This window comes from Epinephelus lanceolatus, chromosome 14, assembly GCF_041903045.1.
Source record: "Epinephelus lanceolatus isolate andai-2023 chromosome 14, ASM4190304v1, whole genome shotgun sequence".
Taxonomy (NCBI): domain Eukaryota; kingdom Metazoa; phylum Chordata; class Actinopteri; order Perciformes; family Serranidae; genus Epinephelus; species Epinephelus lanceolatus.
Window position 1 is genome coordinate 45,242,408 of NC_135747.1, and position 16,202 is coordinate 45,258,609.

The following is a 16,202-nucleotide window of genomic DNA, read 5'->3' on the forward strand; positions in this document are numbered from 1 at the left end:
ATAGTTTGAAATTGTACTACAAGCTTCGTCCTGGCATGAATATGGAAAATACTGTATATTGTAATATTCATGATTAGTGATAAGAAAGATAAATATTTCAACCCCCCCAATATGTTATTTTTACCTCTTTTAGGGGGGATGAAGTCGCAATTGCATAATTCGCACTATGCCCTTCGAGGCGGAAAATTGGGCACCTCGGATCGACTCGCCAATCCGGCTCTGTGTGTCTAAACGCTCGCAGCTTGTGGCAAAACGGCCCAACATTCGCCGAAAATCTGGCAGTGTAAAAGGGGCTAGAGACACAGAAATATGATCAATGATCACAGCAGGAAAAAACATGAATACATTTTGAGTCCAGTGCTGATTATCTGTCCTCTGAGCCTCCATCTTTAAACACAACAGGACCAGGAGTAAACAGACTTCTGTCTGATCTGCTCCATCAGTTGGTGTCACTCCCTCCACCACGTCTCACAGGCAGTAATAACCCCTCACTGATGGGTCTGTCTGTGTCTGTTACAGGATGAAGAGGAGGAAATTAAGCTGGAGATCAACATGCTGAAGAAGTACTCCCACCACAGAAACATCGCCACCTACTACGGAGCCTTCATCAAGAAGAGTCCTCCAGGTCACGACGACCAGCTCTGGGTACGTTTGTTTCATTAGTGGTGATAGAAGAAAAGATTTCTGCATCTGTTTCACTTTATTTTACACTTGTCAGGACTCAGTGATGTTTCAGACTCAGCTGGATGAAGCTGGTTGTTCTTCATCATCAGTGATGATTCAACATCTCGACAGTTCCTCACACAGCTCAGTGTCATTGATCAGTCTAACATCCAAATCCTCACAGATCAAAGTGCAGAAATCATCTCACCTCAAGATTCACCTGTAGTTCATGAAACACTCTGATCTCAACAGTCACAGCGTACGACTGATCAGACGTTGATAAATGTCACAGCTGAAAACAGTCGTTATTTAAATCTTCTGTCAGCTAGAAATGGAAACGCTGACGTCCCAGATCCAGTTTAATCAACTGGTTTTATAATAAAACCAACTGATTGAATTGGTTAAGTTTAAGTTAAATTCTAATATAACAAACTGAAAAGTTTCATCAGAGGAAGTCAGACAGTCTTAGTATGTGGAGAACTCAGTGCAGTGGTCAGTAGTGTCACAGAGGACGGACAGACTCCAGCTGAGAGTGGAATATTTATGCATCTATGATATGTCCCTACATCAGAGCATGTGAGCGGAGCGGAGTGGGTGAAAATTTCCACTCTTCGCTCCGCTCCGGTCCACTCCATCATAAATTTTATCCCGCTCCACTCGCTCACCACTCTGCTCAAAAAAACTGCATCGTACTACCCTAACCTGTAATCTTCTATTCACAAATAAAACATGAGCTTGGTAGATTCTCTGGGGAAGCCCTCTCCCCGCAGTTAGGGACTGCTCTCCATGGTACCGCTGCTTCTCTTCTCAGTTTCTTTTCTGAAGTACACAGTAAACTCCATAGTTTTGAAAGAAAATAGTGTGGGTGTGCGCAGGTGCAAAGATGCATTCTGGGTGGGGCATGAGCGACCGGAGCGAAATTGGAGCAAGAAATAAGGCTCCGCTCCACCTTTTAAAAAATAGCCGCTCCTCGCTCAACACAAAATCCTTCCGCTCTAGCTCCACTCACATGCTCTGCCCTACATGAACTAATGACACTCACCTATATATTATAATACTGATCTGAATTGCTGAGTCAGAGTCAGACCATCAGAGCTGGATGAAGTCTAGTTTCTAACTGGGCCGAGTCGAGTTCAAGTCTTTCTTTCAAGTTTAGGTTTTCATAGTCTAAGTCTTGTGACTTAAGTCCAGGTCATGTGACCTGAGAGTACAGCTCAGCTGTTTATCATTCATGTTTCTACATAATAAAACCTGATTTCAGTCCAGTGATCCCAGTCTGATCCCAGTCTGATCCCAGTGTCATGCTGACAGCAGACACTGGGACATGTCCATCAGATCAGAGCCAAAGATGAATATACAGACAGACACACAGATAGACACACACAGATAGACAGATAGACACACACAGATAGACACACAGATAGACACACACAGATAGACACACAGATAGACACACACAGATAGACAGATAGACACACACAGATAGACACACACACAGACACACACACACACACACACACACACACACACACAGACACACACACACACACACACACACACACACACACACACACAGACACACCGACACACACACACACAGACACACACACACACACACACACAGACACACACACACACACAGACACACAGACAGACACACACAGACACACAGACAGACAGACACACACAGACACACAGACACACACACACACACACACACAGACAGACACAGACACACCGACACACACACACACACAGACACACAGACAGACAGACACACACAGACACACACACACAGAGTCAGACACACATGTGTGAGTGTGTGACTGTGCATGAACGTGTGAATGTCCACAGTCCTCTGAGTGTGTCCTGTCCTGTCCTCCAGCTGGTGATGGAGTTCTGCGGCGCCGGTTCCATCACAGATCTGGTGAAGAACACCAAAGGAAACACGCTGAAGGAGGACTGGATCGCCTACATCTCCAGAGAGATCCTCAGGGTCAGTCCGTCCGTTATGACCACTTCCTGTTGACAATCAGACCTCCGACAGCAGTAAAGGCAGATAAAGTTTCAGATGTTGTGTCTGATGAAAGTCAGTGTGTGACATGTTTCTTCTTCTCTGCAGGGATTGGCTCACCTGCATGCTCATCACGTCATCCACCGTGACATCAAGGGTCAGAACGTGCTGCTGACGGAGAACGCTGAAGTCAAGCTGGGTACGGGTTGATTTCATCTCTGCAGCTCAGGCTGCTCTGAGAAAATACTGCAGCAGCAGATCTGAGTCAGCAGCGAGCTGACAGCTGCTTCTGTCATGTTTCACTTCATCACACAGTTTTAGGTCTGAATAAACAAACTCTCAGACATCAGTGCGAATCCTCCTGAAACTGAGACAAAGTTTGGTGTTCATCTAACTTTACTAAAATATAACTGTCATCATCATCATCAGCGATTCTCACACAGAACAACAGCTCTCTGCTTCAGACACACACACATTCATTTAAAACACACCCTCCTCCTGCAGCCCCTCCCCTCTCTGTCCTAAGCCCCTCCCACCAGACGACCACGGACACATGTACGTACTTCATCAGTGTTTCCCATACACTGATTTATTTCATGCGGAGTTGCCCACATTCCCTCCTCGCTCCATTCTCTCTGTTTATCAGACCACAGATGAGACAAGATTTAGCTGCTAGCCCCCCACGGTCCCCCCGCCTAGCTCCCCACTGCTGTGGACTGCATCCAACTCAAATCCAGCCTGTGCACACTCCAGCGCCAGGTGTCACAGCAGGCTGGTGGTCAGCAGCAGGGTCAGGTCTAACCTGAGTTACAGCAGCAACAGAAACTTTGCTATGGGGTCAGGGCTGTCTGGTTCCCCTGAGCTGAGGTTTGATCTGACTGGATTCAGGCTGCTGTGGACACTTACTGGAGGTCTGTCTCTGGTGCTGCTGTCGCTCTCCTCACAGCAAGGTGGTCTGTAGCAGCAGGAAGTGAGGTGGAGGACACACTGTGATTTGAGGCTCTCGCTAACGTTAGCTACATAAACCTAAACCTGAAGCTGCAGCTGTGAGTCTTTGGCTCCTGTTAGCAGAAGGCTAAACTGTTAGTATCATGTTGTCTCCATGTCTGAAACTCTTCACTGATACTGACACGTGTTTTATTTAGTTTATTGTCAGACTCTCTTTCAGACTCTGTTTGATCAGTCCGTCTCTTTGTTGGGTTGCTCTGCAGTGGAGACAGTTGTTGGCAATGCTGGAGCAGCAACTTTCTCTGCAGGATTCTCCTCCATTGAATCAGACTGAAGGGATGTACACACACATCTGCATCTGTAGCACAGCCAATAGCCAACCTCTCTCTGAAATGAGCTGTGATTGGACAAAGTCTCCTAAAAACAAGAGGAGGAGCATAAGTCTAGTTTTCTAACTGAATTACAATAAGTTTAGAGTATTATGGGATTTTTGCTGCCTCTCAGCTTTAATGATCCACTTCAGCCCTTAAATGCTTTATGATTAACTAACTGACATCACTGGAGTAAACAAACAAACAAACAAACAGATAAGGGCCCAGATCAGACAGCTGGAGGAAGCTGCAGCGTGTTTGTCTTCACGTTTCTCCATCCATCAGTGATGAAGACTTCAGACTGATGTAAAGCAGACAGAGCTGGCAGGTGGAAACTCTTCAGTCCTCAGTTGGGACATAAAGATAAATGTGAAGACAGAACATTGTGACTGTTGGGACATTTCGTACAGGAGTGTGTTCAGTCAGACAGACAGGAAGCATCATCACTGCTGCCTGCTACAGTCACCAGGAGGTCATTATCTAACAGAGGGCAAATATTTTAGCAAAAGCCTTAATGAATGAATCATTTTGAACAGATTAATCCACCCATCTGTTTTAACGTACTCGAGGATGTGCAGTGTTGAATTTGGTGACATTTGAACTAGGGCTGATATATCGTTTGAACATCGCCATCGCTCTTTGCTCTGCTCTTTGCTCTGCTCGCCTCTCTGACAACAGCAGCCCCTCCCCCTCTCGTGCACACGCTGCAGTCACACACTGAAAATGAGCGACATGCAGGAAGGACTACATGACTTTTCTGCCCGTTCTGAAAGTCACTATGTCACATTACACAATTGTGGAGTCATGAAATCATGCCGTGACTTGGCCGACAGCCATGACACACTACACGATGGTACTCACCAATTATCCCTGGTCGTCTTTCACGGCGTGTGTGATGTCATCGGGTTATTCTTGTCCTATTCTTATTGCTTTTACTATTATTTGAGTCACTGTGTGTGTTCATGTGCCAGCAGACATGTTGTTGTAGTAACCTAAAAGCATCAGCAGATGGCAGGAGCTACATTTGAAGTGCCGGACGTAAACATTCAAGCTACTGTATCTTCCACAACCAAGTTCCTACAAATGTTTCACAATAAAAGCCTATTTAGAAAATGGAGGGCTTCTCTCAGCCGAAGTTATAAGGGGCTTTTAATTTGAAACACCTTCAGGAAGTGTTGAGTTTGAAATGACGGCATGAAGCATTAACTTTATCAAGACAACGGGAGCGGATAAAAAGGAAATATATAAAGAGACAGAGGGATTAATAAATAACGGACTGTCTATAATGTAGTCTGTTTCACATGAAGCTGTTAGCCTCTGCAGCTGTGCTGAGCAAAAGACACTATTTGTTAATGTTCTTACTTTAAGCCATCTAACATAAAGAATCAAACGGCGCTCTGTGGCCTCGTGGAGCAGGTGATTCAGGATCTTAAATGTTAACGACCCTCTGACAGCGTCGGTCTGCGTCCACAGAGGATCTGAGCTGATCTTAAAGGAGCTCATCTTCAGTTTCTGCAAATGTCTTAAAGAATTTACCATTGTCAGATTCAGACTTACTGAATATGTTCATTTCTGCTGGCTGTCAGATGCTTTAAATAATAATAACAATAATAATAATAATACATTTTATTTGTAAGCACTTTTACAAATGCTCAAAGACACTCTACAGTTTTTTTAAAATCATAAAATAGAGCTAAGTCAGAATGAAAAGCAGCAGTAAAACAGTATAAAACAAACAAACTTATACATTAAAAGCTAATTTAAAAGGGTGAGTTTTGAGCATGGTCTTGAGTGTTGGGAGGTATGTGCAGATACGGATGGGTTTGGAGAGTGAGTTCCACAGGGAGGGGGCAGCGATGGAGAAGGCCCTGTCCCCCCAGGTTCGGTGTTTGGTCCGTGCAGGTAGTGAGGAGGAGGATTTTGAACTGTATGCGATGTGTGATGGGGAGCCAGTGTAGGTGATGGGGTCTCAGGAGCGGGTGTGGGTGAGCAGGCACCCTTTATGGAAATCTGACACATTAATGACTGATGTTAACTTCCTGTGTTTCCCAGTGGACTTTGGTGTGAGCGCTCAGCTGGACCGTACGGTAGGTCGGAGGAACACCTTCATCGGGACGCCATATTGGATGGCTCCAGAGGTCATCGCCTGTGATGAAAACCCAGATGCTACCTACGACTACAGGGTGAGGACCTGGATCTGATACTGTTCATAAGGCACTGTATGAAAAGATAAAATAAAGATGGAAGTGACAAAAAGGTAAAATAATAAAAATCAGTTCAGGTGGTCAGTTTTAAAGTTTGATGTGGGCGTGTTGTTAACTCTGTGTTCGCTCTGTGTTAACTCTGTGTTCGCTCTGTGTTCGCTCTGTGTTAACTCTGTGTTAACTCTGTGTTTGCTCTGTGTTAACTCTGTGTTCGCTCTGTGTTCGCTCTGTGTTAACTCTGTGTTAACTCTGTGTTTGCTCTGTGTTCGCTCTGTGTTAACTCTGTGTTTGCTCTGTGTTAACTCTGTGTTAACTCTGTGTTTGCTCTGTGTTAACTCTGTGTTTGCTCTGTGTTCGCTCTGTGTTTGCTCTGTGTTAACTCTGTTCGCTCTGTGTTAACTCTGTGTTAACTCTGTGTTCGCTCTGTGTTAACTCTGTGTTTGCTCTGTGTTAACTCTGTGTTTGCTCTGTGTTCGCTCTGTGTTCGCTCTGTGTTAACTCTGTGTTTGCTCTGTGTTAACTCTGTGTTAACTCTGTGTTTGCTCTGTGTTAACTCTGTGTTTGCTCTGTGTTCGCTCTGTGTTTGCTCTGTGTTAACTCTGTTCGCTCTGTGTTAACTCTGTGTTAACTCTGTGTTCGCTCTGTGTTAACTCTGTGTTTGCTCTGTGTTAACTCTGTGTTTGCTCTGTGTTCGCTCTGTGTTCGCTCTGTGTTAACTCTGTTCGCTCTGTGTTAACTCTGTGTTAACTCTGTGTTCGCTCTGTGTTAACTCTGTGTTAACTCTGTGTTTGCTCTGTGTTAACTCTGTGTTTGCTCTGTGTTCGCTCTGTGTTTGCTCTGTGTTAACTCTGTTCGCTCTGTGTTAACTCTGTGTTAACTCTGTGTTCGCTCTGTGTTAACTCTGTGTTTGCTCTGTGTTAACTCTGTGTTTGCTCTGTGTTCGCTCTGTGTTCGCTCTGTGTTAACTCTGTTCGCTCTGTGTTAACTCTGTGTTAACTCTGTGTTCGCTCTGTGTTAACTCTGTGTTAACTCTGTGTTTGCTCTGTGTTAACTCTGTGTTTGCTCTGTGTTCGCTCTGTGTTTGCTCTGTGTTAACTCTGTTCGCTCTGTGTTAACTCTGTGTTAACTCTGTGTTCGCTCTGTGTTAACTCTGTGTTCGCTCTGTGTTAACTCTGTGTTCGCTCTGTGTTCGCTCTGTGTTCGCTCTGTGTTAACTCTGTATTCGCTCTGTGTTAACTCTGTGTTCGCTCTGTGTTAACTCTGTGTTCGCTTTGTGATAACTCTGTGTTAACTCTGTGTTCGCTCTGTGTTCACTCTGTGTTAACTCTGTGTTCGCTCTGTGTTAACTCTGTGTTCACTCTGTGTTAACTCTGTGTTCGCTCTGTGTTAACTCTGTGTTCACTCTGTGTTAACTCTGTGTTCGCTCTGTGTTAACTCTGTGTTCGCTCTGTGTTCGCTCTGTGTTAACTCTGTGTTCGCTCTGTGTTAACTCTGTGTTCGCTTTGTGTTAACTCTGTGTTCGCTCTGTGTTCGCTCTGTGTTAACTCTGTGTTCGCTTTGTGTTAACTCTGTGTTCGCTCTGTGTTCGCTCTGTGTTAACTCTGTGTTCGCTCTGTGTTAACTCTGTGTTCGCTCTGTGTTAACTCTGTGTTCGCTTTGTGATAACTCTGTGTTAACTCTGTGTTCGCTCTGTGTTCACTCTGTGTTAACTCTGTGTTCGCTCTGTGTTAACTCTGTGTTCACTCTGTTAACTCTGTGTTCGCTCTGTGTTAACTCTGTGTTCACTCTGTGTTAACTCTGTGTTCACTCTGTGTTAACTCTGTGTTCGCTTTGTGTTAACTCTGTGTTCGCTCTGTGTTAACTCTGTGTTCACTCTGTGTTAACTCTGTGTTCGCTCTGTGTTAACTCTGTGTTCACTCTGTGTTCACTCTGTGTTAACTCTGTGTTCACTCTGTGTTAACTCTGTGTTAACTCTGTGTTCGCTCTGTGTTAACTCTGTGTTCGCTCTATGTTAACTCTGTGTTCGCTCTGTGTTCGCTCTGTGTTAACTCTGTGTTCGCTCTGTGTTCGCTCTGTGTTAACTCTGTGTTCGCTCTGTGTTTGCTCTGTGTTCGCTCTGTGTTAACTCTGTGTTCGCTCTGTGTTAACTCTGTGATAACTCTGTGTTCGCTCTGTGTTAACTCTGTGTTCGCTCTGTGTTAACTCTGTGTTTGCTCTGTGTTCGCTCTGTGTTAACTCTGTGTTCGCTCTGTGTTAACTCTGTGTTTGCTCTGTGTTCGCTCTGTGTTAACTCTGTGTTCGCTCTGTGTTAACTCTGTGATAACTCTGTGTTCGCTCTGTGTTCGCTCTGTGTTAACTCTGTGTTCGCTCTGTGTTAACTCTGTGTTAACTCTGTGTTCGCTTTGTAATAACTCTGTGATAACTCTGTGTTAACGCTGTGTTCGCTCTGTGTTAACTCTGTGTTAACTCTGTCTTTGCTCTTTGTTCGCTCTGTGATAACTCTGTATTAACTCTGTGTTTGCTCTGTGTTCACTCTGTGTTAACTCTGTGTTCGCTCTGTGTTAACTCTGTGTTTGCTCTGTGTTCGCTCTGTGTTAACTCTGTGTTCGCTCTGTGTTCACTCTGTGTTAACTCTGTGTTTGCTCTGTGTTCGCTCTGTGTTAACTCTGTGTTTTCTCTGTGTTATCTCTGTGTTTGCTCTGTGTTCACTCTGTGTTAACTCTGTGTTTGCTCTGTGTTCGCCCTGTGTTAACTCTGTGTTCGCTCTGTGTTAACTCTGTTCGCTCTGTGTTCGCTCTGTGTTAACTCTGTGTTTGCTCTGTGTTCGCTCTGTGTTAACTCTGTTTTTGCTCTGTGTTAACTCTGTTCGCTCTGTGTTTGCTCTGTGTTAACTCTGTTCGCTCTGTGTTCGCTCTGTGTTAACTCTGTGTTTGCTCTGTGTTCGCTCTGTGTTAACTCTGTGTTTGCTCTGTGTTCGCTCTGTGTTAACTCTGTGTTAACTCTGTTTTTGCTCTGTGTTAACTCTGTTCGCTCTGTGTTTGCTCTGTGTTCGCTCTGTGTTAACTCTGTTCGCTCTGTGTTCGCTCTGTGTTAACTCTGTGTTTGCTCTGTGTTCGCTCTGTGTTAACTCTGTGTTTGCTCTGTGTTCGCTCTGTGTTAACTCTGTTTGCTCTGTGATAACTCTGTGTTCGCTCTGTGTTAACTCTGTTCGCTCTGTGTTCGCTCTGTGTTAACTCTGTTCGCTCTGTGTTCGCTCTGTGTTAACTCTGTTCGCTCTGTGTTCGCTCTGTGTTAACTCTGTGTTTGCTCTGTGTTCGCTCTGTGTTAACTCTGTGTTCGCTCTGTGTTAACTCTGTTCGCTCTGTGTTCACTCTGTGTTAACTCTGTGTTCGCTCTGGGTTCGCTCTGTGTTAACTCTGTGTTAACTCTGTGTTTGCTCTGTGTTCACTCTGTGTTAACTCTGTGTTCGCTCTGTGTTAACTCTGTGTTCGCTCTGTGTTCGCTCTGTGTTAACTCTGTTCGCTCTGTGTTCCCTCTGTGTTCGCTCTGTGTTCGCTCTGTGTTAACTCTGTGTTCGCTCTGTGTTCCCTCTGTGTTCGCTCTGTGTTCGCTCTGTGTTAACTCTGTGTTCGCTCTGTGTTCGCTCTGTGATAACTCTGTGTTAACTCTGTGTTCGCTCTGTGATAACTCTGTGTTAACTCTGTTCGCTCTGTGTTAACTCTGTTCGCTCTGTGTTCCCTCTGTGTTCGCTCTGTGTTAACTCTGTGTTCGCTCTGTGTTCGCTTTGTAATAACTCTGTGATAACTCTGTGTTCGCTCTGTGTTCGCTCTGTGTTAACTCTGTGTTCGCTCTGTGTTTGCTCAGTGTTCGCTCTGTGTTCGCTCTGTGTTAACTCTGTGTTCGCTTTGTAATAACTCTGTGATAACTCTGTGTTAACTCTGTGTTCGCTCTGTGTTAACTCTGTATTAACTCTGTTCGCTTTGTGTTCGCTCTGTGTTAACTCTGTGTTAACTCTGTGTTTGCTCTGTGTTTGCTTTGTGTTCGCTGTGTTCGCTCTGTGTTAACTCTGTGTTTGCTCTGTGTTCGCTCTGTGTTAACTCTGTGTTTGCTCTGTGTTCGCTCTGTGATAACTCTGTGTTAACTCTGTGTTCGCTCTGTGTTAACTCTGTGTTCGCTCTGTGTTTGCTCAGTGTTCGCTCTGTGTTCGCTCTGTGTTAACTCTGTGTTCGCTTTGTAATAACTCTGTGATAACTCTGTGTTCGCTTTGTGTTCGCTCTGTGTTAACTCTGTGTTAACTCTGTGTTTGCTCTGTGTTTGCTCTGTGTTCGCTGTGTTCGCTCTGTGTTAACTCTGTGTTTGCTCTGTGTTCGCTCTGTGTTTGCTCTGTGTTCGCTCTGTGATAACTCTGTGTTAACTCTGTGTTCGCTCTGTGTTAACTCTGTGTTCGCTCTGTGTTCGCTCTGTGTTAACTCTGTTTTTGCTGTGTTCGCTCTGTGTTAACTCTGTGTTCGCTCTGTGTTAACTCTGTGTTTGCTCTGTGTTAACTCTGTGTTTGCTCTGTGTTAACTCTGTGTTAACTCTGTGTTCGCTCTGTGTTAACTCTGTGTTTGCTCTGTGTTAACTCTGTTTGCTCTGTGTTAACTCTGTTTTTGCTGTGTTCGCTCTGTGTTAACTCTGTGTTCGCTCTGTGTTAACTCTGTGTTCGCTCTGTGTTAACTCTGTGTTTGCTCTGTGTTAACTCTGTGTTCGCTCTGTGTTAACTCTGTGTTTGCTCTGTGTTAACTCTGTGTTTGCTCTGTGTTAACTCTGTGTTTGCTCTGTGTTCGCTCTGTGATAACTCTGTGTTAACTCTGTGTTCACTCTGTGTTAACTCTGTGTTCGCTCTGGGTTCGCTCTGTGTTAACTCTGTGTTTGCTCTGGGTTCGCTCTGTGTTAACTCTGTGTTTGCTCTGTGTTCGCTCTGTGATAACACTGTGTTAACTCTGTGTTCGCTCTGTGTTAACTCTGTGTTCGCTCTGTGTTCACTCTGTGTTAACTCTGTGTTCGCTCTGGGTTCGCTCTGTGTTAACTCTGTGTTCACTCTGGGTTCGCTCTGTGTTAACTCTGTGTTTGCTCTGGGTTCACTCTGTGATAACTCTGTGTTAACTCTGTGTTCGCTCTGTGTTAACTCTGTTCGCTCTGTGTTCGCTCTGTGTTAACTCTGTGTTCGCTCTGGGTTCACTCTGTGTTAACTCTGTGTTCGCTCTGTGATAACTCTGTGTTAACTCTGTGTTCGCTCTGTGTTCCCTCTGTGTTCGCTCTGTGTTAACTCTGTGTTCGCTCTGTGTTAACTCTGTGTTCGCTCTGGGTTCGCTCTGTGTTAACTCTGTGATAACTCTGTTAACTCTGTGTTCGCTCTGTGTTAACTCTGTGTTCGCTCTGTGTTCGCTCTGTGTTAACTCTGTGATAACTCTGTTAACTCTGTGTTCGCTCTGTGTTAACTCTGTGTTCGCTCTGTGTTTGCTCTGTCTGTTTCTGACATTTAAATAAAACACTTTTCTTTAGCCTGTGGAATAGAAGCTACTTTTGTACCACTGATAAGTTTCAAGTCTTGACTGTAGATAATTAAATGTCAGTGAAACACAGACTGTTTAAATGAATGTTCCCTCAGACACATGTTGAGGGTTTCTCTCTGCTGTCACCTCGGTATGATGGAGGTGAAGAGCCTTTGGTTTGTGGTAGACGTATGGCTGCATGCAGACCAGGCTGTGGATCATCCAGACCGACCAGAACTGATAGATTTTATTTGATAAATTAAAATACACAAACGTCCACATAGTACTGACACTGATCAGGATATCACAGAACAGTCAGTGATATGTCAGTGTTATTGATATCCCAACATTAAAACATGACTCAGACTGATGTCACTGACCTGATCTTGTGTCCTTCAGAGTGACCTGTGGTCCTGTGGAATCACCGCCATAGAGATGGCTGAAGGAGCTCCTCGTAAGTAAACAGTTTGTTTGTTTCTGAATGTTTGAAACGTTAAGTCAGTAAATAGTCATTTAAAATGTTTCTGATTAATGTTTGACGCCATGCAGGAGACAGCCTGAGACATCATGTCTTCAGTTTGTCTGTCTGTCCTCATACTTTACTTTACTTTTACTTTACTTTATTATTACAAATACATGACGTCATGTAAATATGCCGGATTTAGCTAGAAGCTAATTTCCATCCATAGCGCTCACATTAAAGGACAGACAGACAGACATACCATAAATAACAGTTAAATCAACAACATATAAAGTACACAACAATATTAGCAGCAGTTATACAGTAGATTCAACAAGGGGCTACAGTAGAGACTGTATGAGAGGGCTGATCAATGAGTCATTCATGGGTGCAGATTTGATGAGTCAATAGCCATCCTTTAAGCTGTTTTTTAAAAGTAGTGAGAGTGGGACTGTCTCTGATTGAGGTTGGGAGACCGTTCCAACCTGCACTGCCCTTTACAGTAAGGGAATTTTGGCCTATAGAGGTTCGTCTGAACTGCACCTTGCAGTCCCCTCTGGAGGCAGATCTGGTACTGAGCGTGTTGTCTGTCCGTTTAAAAAAGTCCTCCAGCGGGGGAGGAGCCAGCCCGTTGAGGGTTTTATAGATGAGGCAGCTGTATTTAAAAGTTTTAAAATGTTCAAAACTCAATAAATTGTACTTCGCAAGAATTGGACAGTGATGTGAGGAATATGTTTTTGTGGCGAATACCTTGATGGCTTTTTTGTAGAGTTGTTCGATAGGTTTCAGTGTGGTGACTCCAGCAAACGACCATATCACAAAACAGTACTCAATATGAGACAGAATCATGCAGTGGAGATCAGATTTAGCAGCATCAGACGAGATGAGGGGCCTGATTTGTTTAAAATTTTGCAGGCTGAATCTTATCATGCTGGCCACTTTTTTGATGTGTTTCTTAAATGTGAGATTCGTGTCTAATGTGATACCAAGGTACTTGAACTGGGTTACCAATTCAAGTTTCTCTTCTCCGATGAATACGTTGGATCTGTTCTGCTCTACTGGTCGCTTTGTGAATGTCATACACACCGTTTTTTTTTGTGTTGAGCATAAGGCAGTTGTTATTAAGCCAGTCTTGTACCTTAGTTAGAGAGCCTGAGTTTGTTGGAGGTAATGACAGAGTTTGAACCGTGAGTGAAAATGACTGCGTTGTCCGCATACATCTGGACATTAAGTTCTGGGCACACATCTGGGAGGTCGTTTATGTACAGTGAAAATAACAACGGCACAAGGATCGAACCCTGAGGGACACCAACTGTTGTACTGCGAAAAGGCGATTTGACCCCGTCGACACTTACACATTGAATTCTGCTTGACAAATATGATTTGAACCATTGCATGGTATTATCAGAGAAGTTAAAAAATTTAAGTTTGATTAAGAGTACCTGGTGGTCGACGGTGTCAAATGCCTTCTTAAGGTCAAGAAATACAGCACCAACACATAGGGATTTATCCAACAGACACTTAATTTTTTCGGTGAACATACAATTGGCTGACTCAGTGGAATGGTGTGCCCTGAAGCCAAACTGCATAGGATGTAATGGAGTGAGACCTTCATCCAGATGTTTGATCAGTTGATTCGCTACCCATTTCTCAGCTACCCTGGAAATAATTGGCAATATACTGATTGGTCTGTAGTTGGCCTCCTGTGTTTTGGAGCCGGAGTCACCGTGGCCACCTTCCAGGCTGGCGGGACTTTGTTTTGGTTAATTGATAAGTTACATTCAGAGGTCATTTAACACAGATGCTTGGCCACGCCCCTCAGCGTCTGATAGCAACACGCAGGACAGCCTTTATCACATCTGCGTGTCACACGTCCTGAACACACTGTAACATGTGATTAATGTCATGAGACAGTCACAGTCAGCTGCTGGAAACTAAACTAAACGATTCAGTCTGTGATGTCATGTGACGTAAATATGTTGTGTGAGTGACAACTGTACGTAAATTTTATCACGCTATGTTAAAACAACTGTGACTTTAAGTTTATAAACTGAGTGTAGGGACGTGAGTTATGTAACATTACGTTGAAACAATGGTAACTTTTAGGACACAGACAGCGCTCTGCTGGGTGAAAGTCCAGTTTTGTTTGACCTCCCTCCTGTCTCCTCTCTGACCTCCCTCCTGTCTGTCTCTGACCTCCCTCCTGTCTGTCTCTGACCTCCCTCCTGTCTCCTCTCTGACCTCCCTCCTGTCTGTCTCTGACCTCCCTCCTGTCTGTCTCTGACCTCCCTCCTGTCTCCTCTCTGACCTCCCTCCTGTCTGTCTCTGACCTCCCTCCTGTCTCCTCTCTGACCTCCCTCCTGTCGGTCTCTGACCTCCCTCCTGTCTCCTCTCTGACCTCCCTCCTGTCTGTCTCTGACCTCCCTCCTGTCTCCTCTCTGACCTCCCTCCTGTCGGTCTCTGACCTCCCTCCTGTCTCCTCTCTGACCTCCCTCCTGTCGGTCTCTGACCTCCCTCCTGTCCGTCTCTGACCTCCCTCCTGTCCGTCTCTGACCTCCCTCCTGTCTCCTCTCTGACCTCCCTCCTGTCTCCTCTCTGACCTCCCTCCTGTCTGTCTCTGACCTCCCTCCTGTCCGTCTCTGACCTCCCACCTGTCTCCTCTCTGACCTCCCTCCTGTCTGTCTCTGACCTCCCTCCTGTCTCCTCTCTGACCTCCCTCCTGTCATTCTCTGACCTCCCTCCTGTCTGTCTCTGACCTCCCTCCTGTCCGTCTCTGACCTCCCTCCTGTCTCCTCTCTGACCTCCCTCCTGTCTGTCTCTGACCTCCCTCCTGTCTCCTCTCTGACCTCCCTCCTGTCTGTCTCTGACCTCCCTCCTGTCTCCTCTCTGACCTTCCTCCTGTCCGTCTCTGACCTCCCTCCTGTTGGTCTCTGACCTCCCTCCTGTCTGTCTCTGACCTCCCTCCTGTCGGTCTCTGACCTCCCTCCTGTCTCCTCTCTGACCTCCCTCCTGTCTGTCTCTGACCTCCCTCCTGTCTCCTCTCTGACCTCCCTCCTGTCCGTCTCTGACCTCCCTCCTGTCTCCTCTCTGATCTCCCTCCTGTCTGTCTCTGACCTCCCTCCTGTCCGTCTCTGACCTCCCTCCTGTCTCCTCTCTGACCTCCCTCCTGTCGGTCTCTGACCTCCCTCCTGTCCGTCTCTGACCTCCCTCCTGTCTCCTCTCTGACCTCCCTCCTGTCTGTCTCTGACCTCCCTCCTGTCTCCTCTCTGACCTTCCTCCTGTCCGTCTCTGACCTCCCTCCTGTCTCCTCTCTGACCTCCCTCCTGTCTGTCTCTGACCTCCCTCCTGTCCGTCTCTGACCTCCCTCCTGTCTGTCTCTGACCTCCCTCCTGTCTCCTCTCTGACCTCCCTCCTGTCCGTCTCTGACCTCCCTCCTGTCTGTCTCTGACCTCCCTCCTGTCTCCTCTCTGACCTCCCTCCTGTCCGTCTCTGACCTCCCTCCTGTCTCCTCTCTGATCTCCCTCCTGTCTGTCTCTGACCTCCCTCCTGTCCGTCTCTGACCTCCCTCCTGTCTCCTCTCTGACCTCCCTCCTGTCTGTCTCTGACCTCCATCCTGTCCGTCTCTGTCCTCCCTCCTGTCTCCTCTCTGACCTCCCTCCTGTCTGTCTCTGACCTCCCTCCTGTCCGTCTCTGACCTCCCTCCTGTCTCCTCTCTGACCTCCCTCCTGTCTGTCTCTGACCTCCCTCCTGTCTCCTCTCTGACCTCCCTCCTGTCGGTCTCTGACCTCCCTCCTGTCCGTCTCTGACCTCCCTCCTGTCTCCTCTCTGACCTCTCTCCTGTCTGTCTCTGACCTCCCTCCTGTCTCCTCTCTGACCTCCCTCCTGTCTGTCTCTGACCTCCCTCCTGTCTCCTCTCTGACCTCCCTCCTGTCTGTCTCTGACCTCCCTCCTGTCCGTCTCTGACCTCCCTCCTGTCCGTCTCTGACCTCCCTCCTGTCTCCTCTCTGA

General features: G+C 46.1%; 1 pseudogene across 1 annotated transcript in view; it reads left to right on the forward strand.

Moving 5' to 3' along the window:
• LOC117249249 (mitogen-activated protein kinase kinase kinase kinase 4-like) overlaps positions 1-16,202 on the forward strand; it is a 147,352-nt pseudogene that overhangs the window by 67,214 nt on the left and 63,936 nt on the right. Inside the window, exons 4-8 of the transcript XR_013493306.1 lie at positions 520-645; positions 2,549-2,659; positions 2,786-2,876; positions 6,049-6,179; positions 12,134-12,188. The product of XR_013493306.1 is annotated as a mitogen-activated protein kinase kinase kinase kinase 4-like (transcript). The remainder of the gene's footprint in view (positions 1-519; positions 646-2,548; positions 2,660-2,785; positions 2,877-6,048; positions 6,180-12,133; positions 12,189-16,202) is intronic.